The 14,636-nt window shown below is 39.7% G+C and overlaps 1 long non-coding RNA gene across 1 annotated transcript; it reads left to right on the top strand.

Annotated features, from left to right (window-relative positions):
- The first annotated feature begins 3,948 nt into the window (after positions 1-3,948).
- On the top strand, positions 3,949-7,385 carry LOC112221593. Its single transcript, XR_002949044.1, has 2 exons — positions 3,949-4,110; positions 4,894-7,385. It is a non-coding gene; the product is annotated as an uncharacterized LOC112221593 (long non-coding RNA).
- The last annotated feature ends 7,251 nt before the right edge of the window (positions 7,386-14,636 follow it).

Raw genomic sequence — 14,636 nt, 5'->3', positions numbered from 1 at the left:
AAAAATATATATATATTGAGTTAATAAAACTGCATACAAACATGGTCTCTTTTTTTGTTTTCTTGAGTAAGGCAGCTACAAAATGCAGGTGTTTCAGCCGAGCGTGGTCGTGGTGGTGGTGGTGGTGGTCAACAGAAAATAAGGAACGTTGCTCTGTGATTGGCTCAGTTTTCTGTCACTCATGGGGACTTTACATCACCGCCAAGTCTAAGGGTAGACCGTGAAAATTCTTGCCTCTGGTGCTGCCATAGAGTTACATTAGAAGTGCCCATCCAAGAAGGCTGAAGGTCATTGGCCACAGATAAAATGACGTCAAATCACGTTATATATACAGTAGCTTTGATTGGACTGATGTCCCGGTCAGAGGAATAAGGCAACCTCAGAGTTATCTACAATAGAGAACTTTAGTTCAATGCACCGTTTTCAATACTTTCAAAATCTTAGCTAGTAGTCATCATCATGAATCAAGTCAACAATCTACTGGCAAATCCTTGTTAAACTACCCATCCCGCAATGGAGAGCGTAATCATAGCCTCAAACTAATTAGCATAACGCAGCGGGCATAAATCTTCCTAGAAAAGGAAATCACAAATGAAATATATTGAGACACAGCTTAGCCTTTTGTTAATCACACTGTCATCTCAGATTTTCAAAATATGCTTTACAGCCAACGCTAGACAAGCATTTGTGTAAGTTTATCATGGCATAATGCTATGCTAGGCTCTGCTACCAGCAGGCAACATTTTCACGAAAATAAGAAAAGCAATCAAATTAAATCATTTACCTTTGAAGAACTTCGGATGTTTTCATTCAGGAGACTCCCAGTTAGACAGCAAATGTTCCTTTTTTCCAAAAATATTATTTTTGTAGGCGAAATAGCTCCGTTTGTTCTTCACGTTTGGCTGAGAAATCGACCGGAAAATGCAGTCACTACAACTCCGAACTTTTTTACAAATTAGCTCCATAATATCGACAGAAACATGGCAAACGTTGTCTAGAATCAATCCTCAAGGTGTTTTTCACATATCTATTCGATAAAATATCCACCGGGACAATTGGTTTCTCATAAGAAGCGATTGGAAAAATGGCTACTTGTGTACTTTACGCAAGATTTTCTGCGGGAGCCATCATGTGACTACTTGCTCAATGTGGTCCCTTACGGCTATTCTTCAACATAAATGCGTAAAAAGACGTCACAATGCTGTAGACACCTTGGGGAATACGTAGAAAGCGTAAGCTCATTCGTAGCGCATTCACAGCCATATAAGGAGTCATTGGCATGCAGGGCTTTCAAAAAATGGGGCACTTCCTGGTTGGATTTTTATCTGGCTTTCGCCTGTAACATCAGTTCTGTTGCACTCACAGACAATATCTTTGCAGTTTTGGAAACGTCAGAGTGTTTTCTATCCAAAGTCCAATTGTATGCATAGTCGAGCATCTTGTCGTGACAAAATATCCCGTTTAAAACGGGAACGTTTTTTATCCAAAAATGAAAATACTGCCCCCTAGTTATAAAAGGTTAATGCTTGTCATATGAAGAGAAATAACGAAGACAAATTATAGATTTTTAAAAACGTATCAGTGCTCATCGGCCATTGGACATAAACATTACACAGCAAGTTGGAAATCGTAAATTCAACAATGAGTGGTTTGGAAGCATAGCAAACCAATCATTGGCCTGCTATTCAGTGGAGTGGCTGTGGCTGTGTGGTTCCAATTCTAAGATTAAGGGTCTCTTTTCCTAGTTTAAAATTCTAAACATTCAACATTGGCAATGATGTCAATGAAGCATGATTTGTGCCATGCTCAAAAACAACTGTTAACTGCAAAATCTGACTTAAGTGAGTTAAAGACAACTGGGAACTCTGGAAAAACGAGCTATGACTGGGAAAATAAGTTTTGAACTTTCATCCACCTTGAAACTGTAAATCAGGAAATCGGGCCTCTTCCTAGAGCTACGACCTGAAGATCACTGACGTCATGATTATACCTTTTTTTGTCGAGTTCCCACACTAAGACCTTTCTGTAATTTCAACAGTAAAACACTGTAGGATGCACCCAGTGACCCACACAGACAGCTATGTGTTATTTGTTAGGCTATTAGTTGGTTGTGTTGTACTTACCAGTACCCAGTGTTCGCGGGGTTCGACATGCCAACCAACCTGCTATCTGCCTATCACAGGAATGCCTGGAATGTTCTGATGCCGGGCATCCTGGTGGTTGGCGGAGTGGCTAGGAAGGGGGTTGGACAGGGGGATGGAGTATTGGAAGTCAAGACCAGGTTTAGCCATTCTTCTCTCTCTTACGTCTGGACTTCACAAGAGGTCACAGTTGTTTTATAGGGTATCCTTTTATTTGGCGTGGGCTACAGCCAAACAGTAGCCTGTGTGAAGTTGGGTTAATAAACCATAAATTCGTAAACTCAATCCTCTGTCTGGACAATTGTTCCTTTATGATCTAGTCAGGTCATTACAGTATAATACCATGAATGTGTTTTACAGCCTTCATGCTGTATATTGCACTGCATTATGGAGAAAATGCAGGAAAATGCTGTTACCTAATTCGAAAGCCTCCAGTAAAAATTACTCTAACATACTGTATTGATTTACAGTAATAGCTTATGCCTACTGTAGATTCAAATGATACGTTTCAGGCGCCAACTTAATGCTGTTGGGTGAGACACATAAAGCTCAAACTATTTTAGGAAATATCTTCTTGAAGTGGAAGAATATTCTCAGTGACTGCTGGGTAGGTAACTTTACCTTGCCTTGTTTCTAAGCATATTTATGCTAGCCAACGTTGAATAACTGCATGTTTGCTTAGCTAACCTAGCTAGATAGCTGGCTAACGTTTGCTAGCTAGCTAACGTTAGCTCAAGTTGACAAAAGCCATTTCGGTCTGCTCTAAATTGCTGTATCTAGCTGTTGTTAGGGTTGCGTCAATCGAATCTGGTATCAGGATAAATATGACAATGAGTCACCGCATTGTATGCTATGTCTTTTTTATTAGCTAAGCAATAAGTGGTAAATGCAATTTTCGTATATACGGGCTCTCTGTCATGCCTCAGAGAACTGACTTGTTCCTGACAAAGATATTATAATATACTCTGATGACAGAAGTAGTTCCTGCTTCCCGAGCCGGCATGTCAGAGTAGAGACTGGGCGTGGTTTAAACTCACCCAGCCTATCGTTGAATGTTGGCGCACAGGCTGGTCCCGGCCTCCTAGGCGCTTCAGCGGTCAGTCGTTGTAGTTGTGTAGAATATCTATGCGCTCACACACTCAATACAGTTATCTCACACCTGGCTCATGTTATCTAACAAAAGACCGTTTGTTCCCGCAACACTACGTTCTGAATGTGCCCTCACAACTCATTGCACAGTTCCTGTCTTCATGTTATTCTGTATTTTTACATCACGAGAAAGGCCCATGGCCCTGAAACTGTTAACAATGTCTCAAGTCAGCTATGTTGCATGACACATATACCCACACAAGCCAACAGAAAATAATATTCCATCACATATGATATGGTAAGGGCTATAGTGTATAACACAGAACCTCACACTGTGCGACCTAGAAAAACATCACCCAGAGAATATTGTGATTATAAGCTGTATCGCAGCCTCTGAGTGCCATAGAGAATAAACTGAACGCAGATTCGTGACCGTTATGTTTCCACCATTACTACAGAGAAAAGGTCTTGTTTCTGGCAGTTCAAAAGATGACCCATATTGTTGGGATTGACGGACCAAATTTTACATACACACCGCGTTGTGGGCCGTACTCGAGAGCCGCTAAAGCTGATGTAAATTACCAGTGCACCATATTGTATAGAGTAGGGTGACCAGACGTCTCCGTTTTCTGGGAAATGTCCCAGTTTTTAACTGTGCGTTAAAACACACCGCAAAGTGAAATATTTTACTTGGCAATTAAGACCGGTCAGCAGAGCCTACCGGTTGAAGTCTCAATCGCGTTGTGCTTGTTTTGTCCAGCAGAGGGGGCTGCTCGCTATAGCAGCTTAATTCACTCTTCTTCTTCTACTAACTACTTGCTCGCGATACTTTTAGAGAAAACTGCTGTGGAAAACTCGGCCAGAAGCTAGAAAGTGTCAGGTGAATCCACAACATCACCACATGATAGATGATCTGCTCTATAATGTTTTAAATAGGTCATGCTAGCTAACGTTAGCTATGTAGATTAAGCTGTTATAGCTAGGTTAAAAAACGTTCACATGTAAACATGCAGTGGACGGGCTATTTTGAAAATATGATTGTATTAAATGAATGCACAATTAATTCTGAGAATATTTTTGTAGATTACAATTTTAATGGTTTGGCATTATATTAAGTAGTGTGGAAATATAGTTAGAAATGTCCATGGATAACATTAGCAGTGGAGAGGAAGGAGAGGAGGAAGACTGGATAGGAAGAAGAGTGAAGGAGACAGATGAGGAAAGGTAAAGATATGATTACAGAGCCTGCCAATTTATTATTCCAAACAATGTTTTTGAGATAAAATACAAACATGAGGCAAGCCATGGGAATCTGTTAAAATACTTTGGTTATCTAATAGTGTACTATTTATTAATACAGATTGGAGAGGAAGGAGAAGGAAAAATGAAGGGAGTAAAAAGAGTGAAGCAAGGAGAGTGTAGAAGAGTGAGGTGGAAAGGTGAAGAGAAGGAAAGGAAGATGAGTGAAGAAAAGAGGAGGAGAATAAATAGTTAAGAGAGTAATTAAGAGTGGCACAAGCAGAGTGAAGAAGAGCAGACAGAGGAGATACAATGACTCTTTCCAAGAAACACACTTTTTGTCATAAACATGATGAGAGAATTTCCATTTCATACGCTCAGGTCAAGACGATAGAATTGTTCACTGCATCCTCTCTTTCAATAGGCAGCCGGTGAAGAATGGCAGTGGTAGAACATCAGCAGACGAAAAAGCATAAAGCCTCTGATTGCCCCGTGTTGGTATGTCCTCTGTCACCACATTCTTCAAGAAGGTAGAGCCTTCCCAAGAATAATATGGTTTAGCTGTGCAGGAGGATGTCTTTGCATACCACACTATGTGACACAATCATAGTTACAGATCTATGGACTGCACAGCACAACTGACACGAAAGCTTTATGAGCCGAAGTTTACATGTGCTAGGACAAAATGTGACGCCATAGTGAACACAGGAAACACAGGACCTACACCAGGTTGAATTTGTGTCCCTGTCCATTGACGCATCCAATCATGGACATGTAAAGCTGCTGCCAATAGTAGTCAGATATAAATGATAGCAGCACATCTGTGGAAACAAAACTGCCTGATTTTGTTGAATTGAATGGAGAAACAGCAGATGAAATTGCAGCTGAGGTCCTGGTGGTCATCCAAAAATATAACCTGGATAACATTCTCTGCCGACAACATTCTCTCCCAACTTTTGAGGACTGAATAGGCTGGGGAGGTCTTAGGTTTTCCTGCCCACATCATTCATAACATGGCCAGAACAGCTTTGGATATGATGTTGAGTATCTGCTCACAAAGATATTTGAATATGTTCTTATTTTCACTGTCAGAGTAGAAAGACTGAAGGGCTTTTGTGAGTTTGTTGGCCAGGAGTACCATAATATTTTAGGACACAGCAATGTTCGCTGGATGTCCATGCTCCCTGCTCTAGAAAGAGTGCTGAAAATGTGCCATTGAAATCCTTTTTTATTTCTGAAGACAAATGCCCTGTTGTCCTGCAAACAATGTTTGAAGATCCACTGACTGAACTTTGGCTGGCATTTGACCATGGAAACGCGACTGTATTCAGTGACACGATCAAGATGCTTGAAGGCCAGGACCACTGTGCTGTGGACTACGCTGCAATTCTGAGAAACGTTGAGGCAAAATTGACTGCAAGACGTGATGACAACTTCATCCCAGTGGTCAGAGGACTTCTGAGAGAGCTGGAGGAAAATGGAGCAATGTCTAAAGAGAGCTTTCTCAAAATATCCCAATCATTCTTCACTATGGCTGTGAACTACTTGCAAGCATGGGGAAAGCACACAGATAATCTAAAAGATTTACATGGTCTCCTTTTAAAAAGGCAACCTCTGCGTGAAGAGATCCAGAAGGCAGCAGGCACACTGCAGGAAAAATGCCCCAATGTGACCATCAATGAGGATGCATTGTGTGACGAGGTTACTGGCCTGCAAGAGTTCCTAAAGGGGGGATCGCTTGAAGAATGGAAAACATCTGCGACACCGCTTAGTCAGAGAAGGAGCACGGTGGTTAACCACTTCAAAGAGAACGACATCCCACACACTAACCTGGCTAGATTAGCGTCTGTTGTGTGCTTACCTAGAAGTAATGCACCGGTCGAGAGAGTGTTCTCCCAAATGAATGATATATGGACAGCAGCAAGAAATAGGTTCACTGTTCCTATCATCAAGGCCATGCTTATTGTGAAGACAAACTTTAACCTCCCCTGCCAGGAGTTCACAGAGAAGCTGTCCAAAGACCTGAAGAAAATACATTCTTCTGAGAAATATACAGATTAGGTTGGTATAAGTATATTATGTAGTTACCAATCTCATCAGCATCTTATTTCTTTATTATGATAAGTATTTCACATATACTATTGTCTGTTTTTTTCAATTTTGCTCATGTTCTCTTCTGCTCTTCTAGCAGGACCACTGAATGGCTGTTCAGATCAGTTCTGTCTTGTCTGTAGTGTTTCTGTAGTATAGTTGTTTTCTCTATCACAGTGTGCCTGTTAGACTAAATACATGAAACTGGAATTGTCCCCCTTTTTTATTTCATAGATAATAACATTGGATATTTTAATGATATAATGACCACCAAACTGGAAATGTCCCCGGTTGTCATTTCAGAAATCTTAGTATAGAGGTGCCTGCCAACCTAAAGTGCTGGTCAGCTGTAGCCTAACACAGTGTCGGCGGTGGAAACTAGTAACGCGGTGATTTTTCCCCTCCTTGGATTATACAGTATTTCAAGTCATTTTGGTAGCCATCTAGATGTCACCGATTCTACTCAATTGGGAGAGCATAAATGGCAAAAACACTGGGTGTCACAACCTTTAGCTGTCACAACCCTGTGTGATTCGGTTCACTTGACTCATCTGCGCGACATAAATCATATTTTTGTGGGGCAGGATTGTCAATATTGCCTCTCCGACTAACCATTTGGTGGCACAGCTAGAAAGGAAAATGTTATGAGTCTGGTAAAATAATCTGTGATATTGTGTAGGCTATAGCAATGTTGTATTAGTTTGCTCGGGTTTGAAGTAGGTGTATCTAGCTGTCTTATTTGTATTTGTTCAATGCCTCAATTGATTTCATAAACTATATTGGATACTGTGGTGTAAAGCACTTAAGTAAAAATACTTTAAAGTACTACTTAAGTAATTTTTTGTGGTATCTGTAATTTACTATTTATATTTTGACAACTTTGACTTATACTTCATGTACTTTTTACTCCATACATTTTCCCTGACACCCAAAAGTGCATGTTACATTTTCAATGCTTAGCAGGAGAGGAAAATGGTAAAATTAACATACTTATCAAGAGAACATCTCTGGTCATCCCTTCTGCCTCTGATCTGGCACATTCATTTAACACACATGCTTAATTTGTAAATTATGTTCCCCTGGCTATCTGTAAAAAAATATATATATATAAATGGTGCTGTTTGGTTTGCTTAATATAAGCAATTTGAAATTATTTATACTTTTACTTTTGATACTTAAGTACATTTTAGCAATTACATTTACTTTTGATACTTAAGTATATTTAAAACCAAATACCTTTGGACTTTTACTCAAGTAGTATTTTACTGGGTGACTTTCACTTTTACTTGAGTCATTTTCTATTAAGGTATCTTTACTTTTACCCAAGTATGACAATTGGATACCTTTTCCACCACTGATTGGATATATGCTGTATGTTCAATCAACTCAAGAGGATAAATCCTGAAGATGGAACAATGTGCATAACAATGTGGTCCAGAGGAAGCCAGCTTTTTGTTCTCAATCCCTACCTTGCCCCATTCTTCCAAGAGCTCACTGAGTTTGAATGAAAACCTTGAGTGAGGTAAGTACAGATACTCACAACTCCAGCCTGATATGTCCCTTGTCCCCTGTCTTTTTACCCACAGTGTAACAGCCCTGGTGCTCTCTGTCTCTGTCTATTCTTTCTTTTTCTATGCTTGTCCTAGGGGTGAGAAGAGCTAACAAATGTTGTGGGAAATTGCAAGATTATGTTATAATGCTTGTAAGATTATATTGTAATCTTTGTATTGCATTAGAATGGTTGTTTTATTCGACAGAATAGAGTATTCTGTTAACTATTGTGTGTGTGTGTTCCACTGAGGATGGGCCTCTGAGATAGCACTGACAGAGGAGATTTACGATGTCTTTGGGTAATAAAGCCTAAAGAGCAGTCCAGATAACATGAGGTAATGTTTTTGCGCTATACCGTACCAGGGTAAGACAGGTTCCAGTTTGGAGTAGGAGAGGGCCAGACACTAGTCTTTATAATGAGAACTGTTGACACAGCAGTAACTGTCTGCTATGTTTTATAGATATATTTCATACAAATCTTAACCTTTGTGAACTGTTCCTAAGATCTGTGGTTCATCATGTAAGTTGAGAGGGGTGTATGTTGGCTATAAAAGATCTTTGTACTTTCTGGTGCTTTTCAATGGTTCATTAGAGATAGCGCATCATTGAAAGTCAAAAAGGCTATTGCAAAGCTCTTGATAAAAATATGTAATTTAAGTGTAACTCTGACTGGTGTTGTGAAGTTTAACTCTCTTCTCATTTGGTAAAGCAGAAAAATGCCACCACTCAAATCATAATTGAGGAGGTTTGTTAAAGAGCCCCATCATGAACAACTGATGCTGCGCTGATTTCTCTCTCCTGGATGCGCTCTGGCCCAAACTGTCCTGTTGTGTGTTTCCCCTCCTCTGGACCCACTTAACCCAACAGAGTTGCCCCTGATCATAGAACGGGCTGCATCACAGCCTGGTAAAGGCAACTCCACCACCGCAGACAGCAAGGCGCTTTAGAGGGCGATACACGCAGCCGAACGCACCATTGGGTCCAGGGTCCACACTGCCTGCCATCCAGGACACCTACAATACCAGGTGTCGCAGGAAGGCGAAGAAGAACATCAGGGACCTCAGCCATCCAAGCCATGGCCTGTTAGCCCCGTTTCTATTCATCAGACGCGGGTAGCACAGGAGTATTATGGCAAAGACTGGCCAACAATTCCTACCCCTAGACCATCAGGCTGCTGAATAGCCACCACTACCTGCCCCCCCACACCCCAATGACATTCATCACTGCTGCAGTTAATACAGTATGTACTGTATATTTGTATAATTATTGTTTTATTTCACTTGGCCCCAACACCCCCTTCAATGGCCATTTAGCCACAATGGATATTCATTTAGTTATCACTGCTACAGTTATTATGTATATAGTACTATTTCTATTTTTCTTATTACCATTTTCATTGTTTTATTTCACTTAGTTCTGCATGTTGGAGTTCTGAATCGGAAGATCTAGGATTGTACCCAATCCCAATTTTAACTCTGTCTCCCTCTCTCTCTTTGTCCCTCTCTCCCCCACAGCCAACAGGCACACAATATAGTTTTTACATTAGTGTTGTAATGATTCTCTTATTTGGTTACATATGTGTTAACTTCTTGTTCCTTCTATTGCAATTCTGTTGTTAATTCATTTTTTAATGTTGTTACCAATTTGAATAAATGTATTTTCATGTACAAATGTATTTTTCTTTCATTTAGATTACAGGTAGAATTTCACTGTAAATGTACAGCATTATCCTGGAACCAGAGTTGCCAGCTTAATACTGTAATTTTGCTTTACAATACTATTTTCCTTACTGTAAAACATTACAGCATCCCTGTACATTTACAGCAAGGATGCTGTAATATGTTTTTACAGTAAGGAAAATAGTACTGTAAAACATATTACAGCATCTCTGCTGTAAAGCAAAATTATAGTATTAAGCTGGCCACTGTGGTGCCATGTAATGCTGTAAATTTACAGGGAAAAGTTTTACAGTGCTGTTGTCTTGAAAGCACCATAAATCCAGAGAATGTCAGACTTTGATGACAAAATTTGCCCACGAAGGACCGTCGTGCCACCTTCCTCTTCAAGTGAGCACATCACGTTGAGTCCAAAAATGTATTGTATGCTACTGCATACATGATGTAATATGCCAGTGAGATATGTATACTATAGCAAATAAAGTAATATGAAGTGTATGTTGTGTAGTAAGCTGTTAGTGGCCCATGTGCCTCGCGCTAATAATTTGGTCTATTTTCACCTCTTAATTTCACCTACTGTTCTGACTTGGTGGCGCATATGCAGCCTATAACCTTTTTTGGAGAAATGTGATCATTGAATATTGTAAGAGCTTTCATTGTCTGCTTATGTCCTTCCTAGCTCACACATTAATGTCTTAATTGAAATTACGGATTGCCTCTTATCCGCTTATCGTCCCCTTATGCCATAGTTTGTACATCTCAATTGTCAGTAGAAACCACATTTGTTTCAGCAATTCAGCTAATATGGCTATGGTTTTTTTAAAGCCTGTAAATGAGGCTGAATGAACTGTTTCACTGCCAGACAAGGCTCTGCTGATAGCCAGGTGTAGCAGTGGTATAGTGCAATGAATGTATTGTTTAGTGTTGGGTAGTGGCTTTGCTGGCACGCATCCCACATATATATATTTTTTGCCCCACCAAGATTTACATGCTAAAATCGCCGCTCACACACACACACACACACACACACACACACAAATCAGAACCATGGACAGCCACGTCATATTTAGCTTGCGTTGATTGGACTAAATAGTTTTTGTAATCTTTTAGTTGCCACTGTATTAGATTAAGTTGAAATGGTCCTGGAATAGTGGAGGCAGCTCCTGTTTTCTTTGCGACTTGCGGTATCTCCCTGTGGTTCTAAATCAATAGTTGTATAGTGGTCCGAAAATGTCAAACAATAACTATCTGTTACTGTACCTGCAATATGCTTTGTGGACTTCACTGTCTGGTATTGTGATAAAACAGATATGTTTTGAATTGATTGTGCCACTGTGTCTTCTTATTGTCTCGGCCTTTAGGCCTATATATCACGGTCACAAAGCATATTAATTAATAGGTTATAGAGCAAACAACACAATTATCACAACACAGATTGTAATATGGCTTTTATTTTTTTTGAGGGGATGGGTGGGCTTGGCTTTCCCAGTGATTTTTATCCACGAACTTCTACTGCTTTGAAGTAGCCTACCTTATCCATTTGATCTTTGATTTATTGAATGAAGAAATTATTTCCAAGGAGCTCTCCAGGTGGAGGGTTGACAACATGCATAGCCGTGGGAAGTAGGGGTGACCCCCTGAAAAATCTGGAGAAAAAAAATATACAGTACCAGTCAAAAGTTTGGACCTAAATCATTCAAGGGTTTTTCTTTATTTTTACTATTTTCTACATTGTAGAACTTTTAGAACTTTGAAAGTTTCTTCAAGTGCAGTCGCAAAAAACATCAAACACTATGATGAAAATGGCTGTCATGACGACCGGCACAGGAAAGGAAGACCCAGAGTTACCTCTGCAGCAGAGGATAAGTTCATTAGTTACCAGCACCTCAGATTGCAGCCCAAATAAATGCTTCACAGAGTTCAAGTAACAGACACATCTCAACATCAACTGTTCAGAGACCGTGTGAATGGTTGAATTGCTGTAAAGAAAACACTACTCAAGGACACCAATAAGAAGAGACTTGCTTGGGCCAAGAAGCACAAGCAATTGACATTAGACCGGTGGAAATTTGTCCTCTGGTCTGGATTCCAAATTTGAGATCTTTGGTTACAATGTCTTTGTGAGACGTGGTGTGGGTGAACGGATGATCTCCGCATTTGTATTTCCCACCGTAAAGCATGGAGGAGGAGGTGTTACGGTGTGGTGGTGATTTGCTGGTGACACTGTCTGTGATTTATTTAGAATTCAAGGCACACTTAACCAGCATGGCTACCACAGCATTCTGCAGCGATATGCCATCCCATCTGGTTTGCACCTAGTTCCACTATCATTTGTTTTTCAACAGGACAATGACCCAACATACCTCAAGGCTGTGGTTTGGGATGAGTCGGACCGCAGAGTGAAGGAAAAGTAGCCAACAAGTGCTCAGCATATGTGGGAACTCCTTCAAGACTGTTTGAAAAGCATTCCAGGTGAAGCTGGTTGAGAGAATGTCAAGCGTGTGCAAAGCTTTCATCATGGTGGCTATTTAAAGAATCGCAAATTTAAAAAAATATTTTGATTTGTTTAAAACGTTTTTGGTTACTACATGATTCCATATGTGTTATTTCATAGTTTTGATGTCTTCACTAATATGCTACAATGTTTAAAAAAAAATAGAAATAAAGAAAAACCCTTGAATCGACTTTGAGGCTGTTGGTCAGGTTGTAAAACGTTTGACTGGTAGTGTAGATGTCTTCAGTCCAGGCAACATTTTTTTCCTGCAATTTGCACCACGCCCAAACTACATGTGACTCACAGTGCAGTTCTATGCATGGACTAAGTGCCTTGATCAAAGGGTCAACAGCAGGTGATAGGTCTACATGTGATGAGACACAGCAGCTTTCCAGTGTCAATAATGCTTACTTTTTCATGTAGGCTATGATAACAGTAATGCTAATTTTGTTAAAAGTCATGGAAAATGTGTATGAACCATTTACAGTGAATAATCAGAGGTAGCATAATGTCGTTTGTGAATTTCGGTGAACATAGTCTAATGAACCGACTTGGAAAAAGACAGTTCCTGCGCTTCTTTCATCGGAAGTCAAGCACTGGTAATCAACCTTACGTTCGTTTTTGGTTCCAAGCTAAGGTAATGTCCTGCGTTTTCTCACCCCACCAAAACAAAGGACATTTCAAGAAAGGATGAAAACTCACATAAGCCATGAACAGTAATTCAAACGGAGTTTAAACGCATGGCAAGAAGTATTTCTTATTTTTTCATATTATTATGGAGCAGACACTGAATTAGGCAAATCAATAACTGGATGCCTACAATTTCCCTCCTTATTCTGCATACAAAGATTGACCGTATTTCCCTTTATTTAGACTGTCTCAAATATCGATAGGCTAAGCCTATGCTCAAAGGTGGACGGACACAGCTGTCATTGAGTCCCATAAACAAAACCAATTACGCAATATTAATTCATACCCCCGTTCGTGGAAACGCATATTTTTCAACAAACTCTTCCGATAAGGGAACATCTCTCAATTATAGATATGAGTGAAAATCAAATAATTAAATTCAACTCAATTGGAGTCCATAGGATATTTTTGTACGCTAATAAGGATTTGCCTTATTCATTTTGGAGTTTGAGCACAGAAACCTGCCTACTTTGTTACCTCAACCATTCGTGTTAAACATGAAACGAATGAATATTGTTAATGAGTGTAATAATACAGGATATTTGAACTATTTTAAGATGATGGGCAATTGTTGATTGTGCTTTTTATAAATTGCCATCAAATAAAAATGTCAACATGAAAATGTAATAAAATATTTAAAAGAGAAGCATGATCAAATTTGAATATAATGTATTACTTTTTTCTGTTTAAAAGCCTGGATGAAACGAGGTGAGATTTGATTGGCATGTATTCCCTCCCTTGGCAGAAATTAAACCTCACAATTATCCAAAGCACGTCACTAGTTGCGACCATTCTATGAGTCCTGTATCTGATAGCTGGAACATGCGATATTCCAGGTCCAAATGACAGACATTTTTGTAAATAATAGGTCACAATGTTCAAATTTTATTCTCTTGACATTTCTTCATAATTATTCTTTTTTATATATTCGCGATTTACTTTCGAACGACGAGTCCATGTCATCTTTGGAGTACATGAAAAAGGAATGCTTCGCATCTGGGACCCTGTCCTCGGCTTCTCTGAAAGGAACAATTACCAAAATTCAGAAAAGCAGACGTAAACGAAGAGTCGCACCAAAGCCACAGGAAGAGACAGACAGCGGCTGCAATATTTGCAGGTGTGTATGTCAATTGTGTGTATTGTTTTATAAATGTTAATAGCCTACAAACCGAACATCTTAGTTTACTTTTGTAGGCCTATCCTATAAAGTGCTACGTTATTTTAGCCTTTTCGCAGAAAGATAGCCTATTTGATAGAGTAAGTGGACTAATTTATTAGCCTACATTCTTTGAAAGAAAGGTTCTGGATAGAACCAAAAAGGAAATTGATTCCATACAGAACCCTACATGGAGCCCAAAGGTTCTATGTGGAACCCATTTTGGTTCAGTGGAGAACCCATGGGGTTCTGATCAAATAACCCTACAAATGTCATATACACTGGGTATACCAAATATTAGCAACGCCTTCCTAGTACTGATTTGCACTGGGTGTAATTTGGGTGGTGGACCATTCTTGATACATATGGGATATTATTGAGTGTGAAAAACCCAGCACGACTGCAGTTCTTGACACAAAGCGCGGTGCCTGGCATCTACTAATGTACCCATTCAAATATATTGTTTTGCCCGTTCACACTCTGAATGACACGCATATACAATCCATGTC

The sequence above is a fragment of the Oncorhynchus tshawytscha genome, linkage group LG22, assembly GCF_018296145.1.
Source record: "Oncorhynchus tshawytscha isolate Ot180627B linkage group LG22, Otsh_v2.0, whole genome shotgun sequence".
NCBI classification, from domain to species: domain Eukaryota; kingdom Metazoa; phylum Chordata; class Actinopteri; order Salmoniformes; family Salmonidae; genus Oncorhynchus; species Oncorhynchus tshawytscha.
This window is presented reverse-complemented; position numbering and strand designations above follow the sequence as displayed.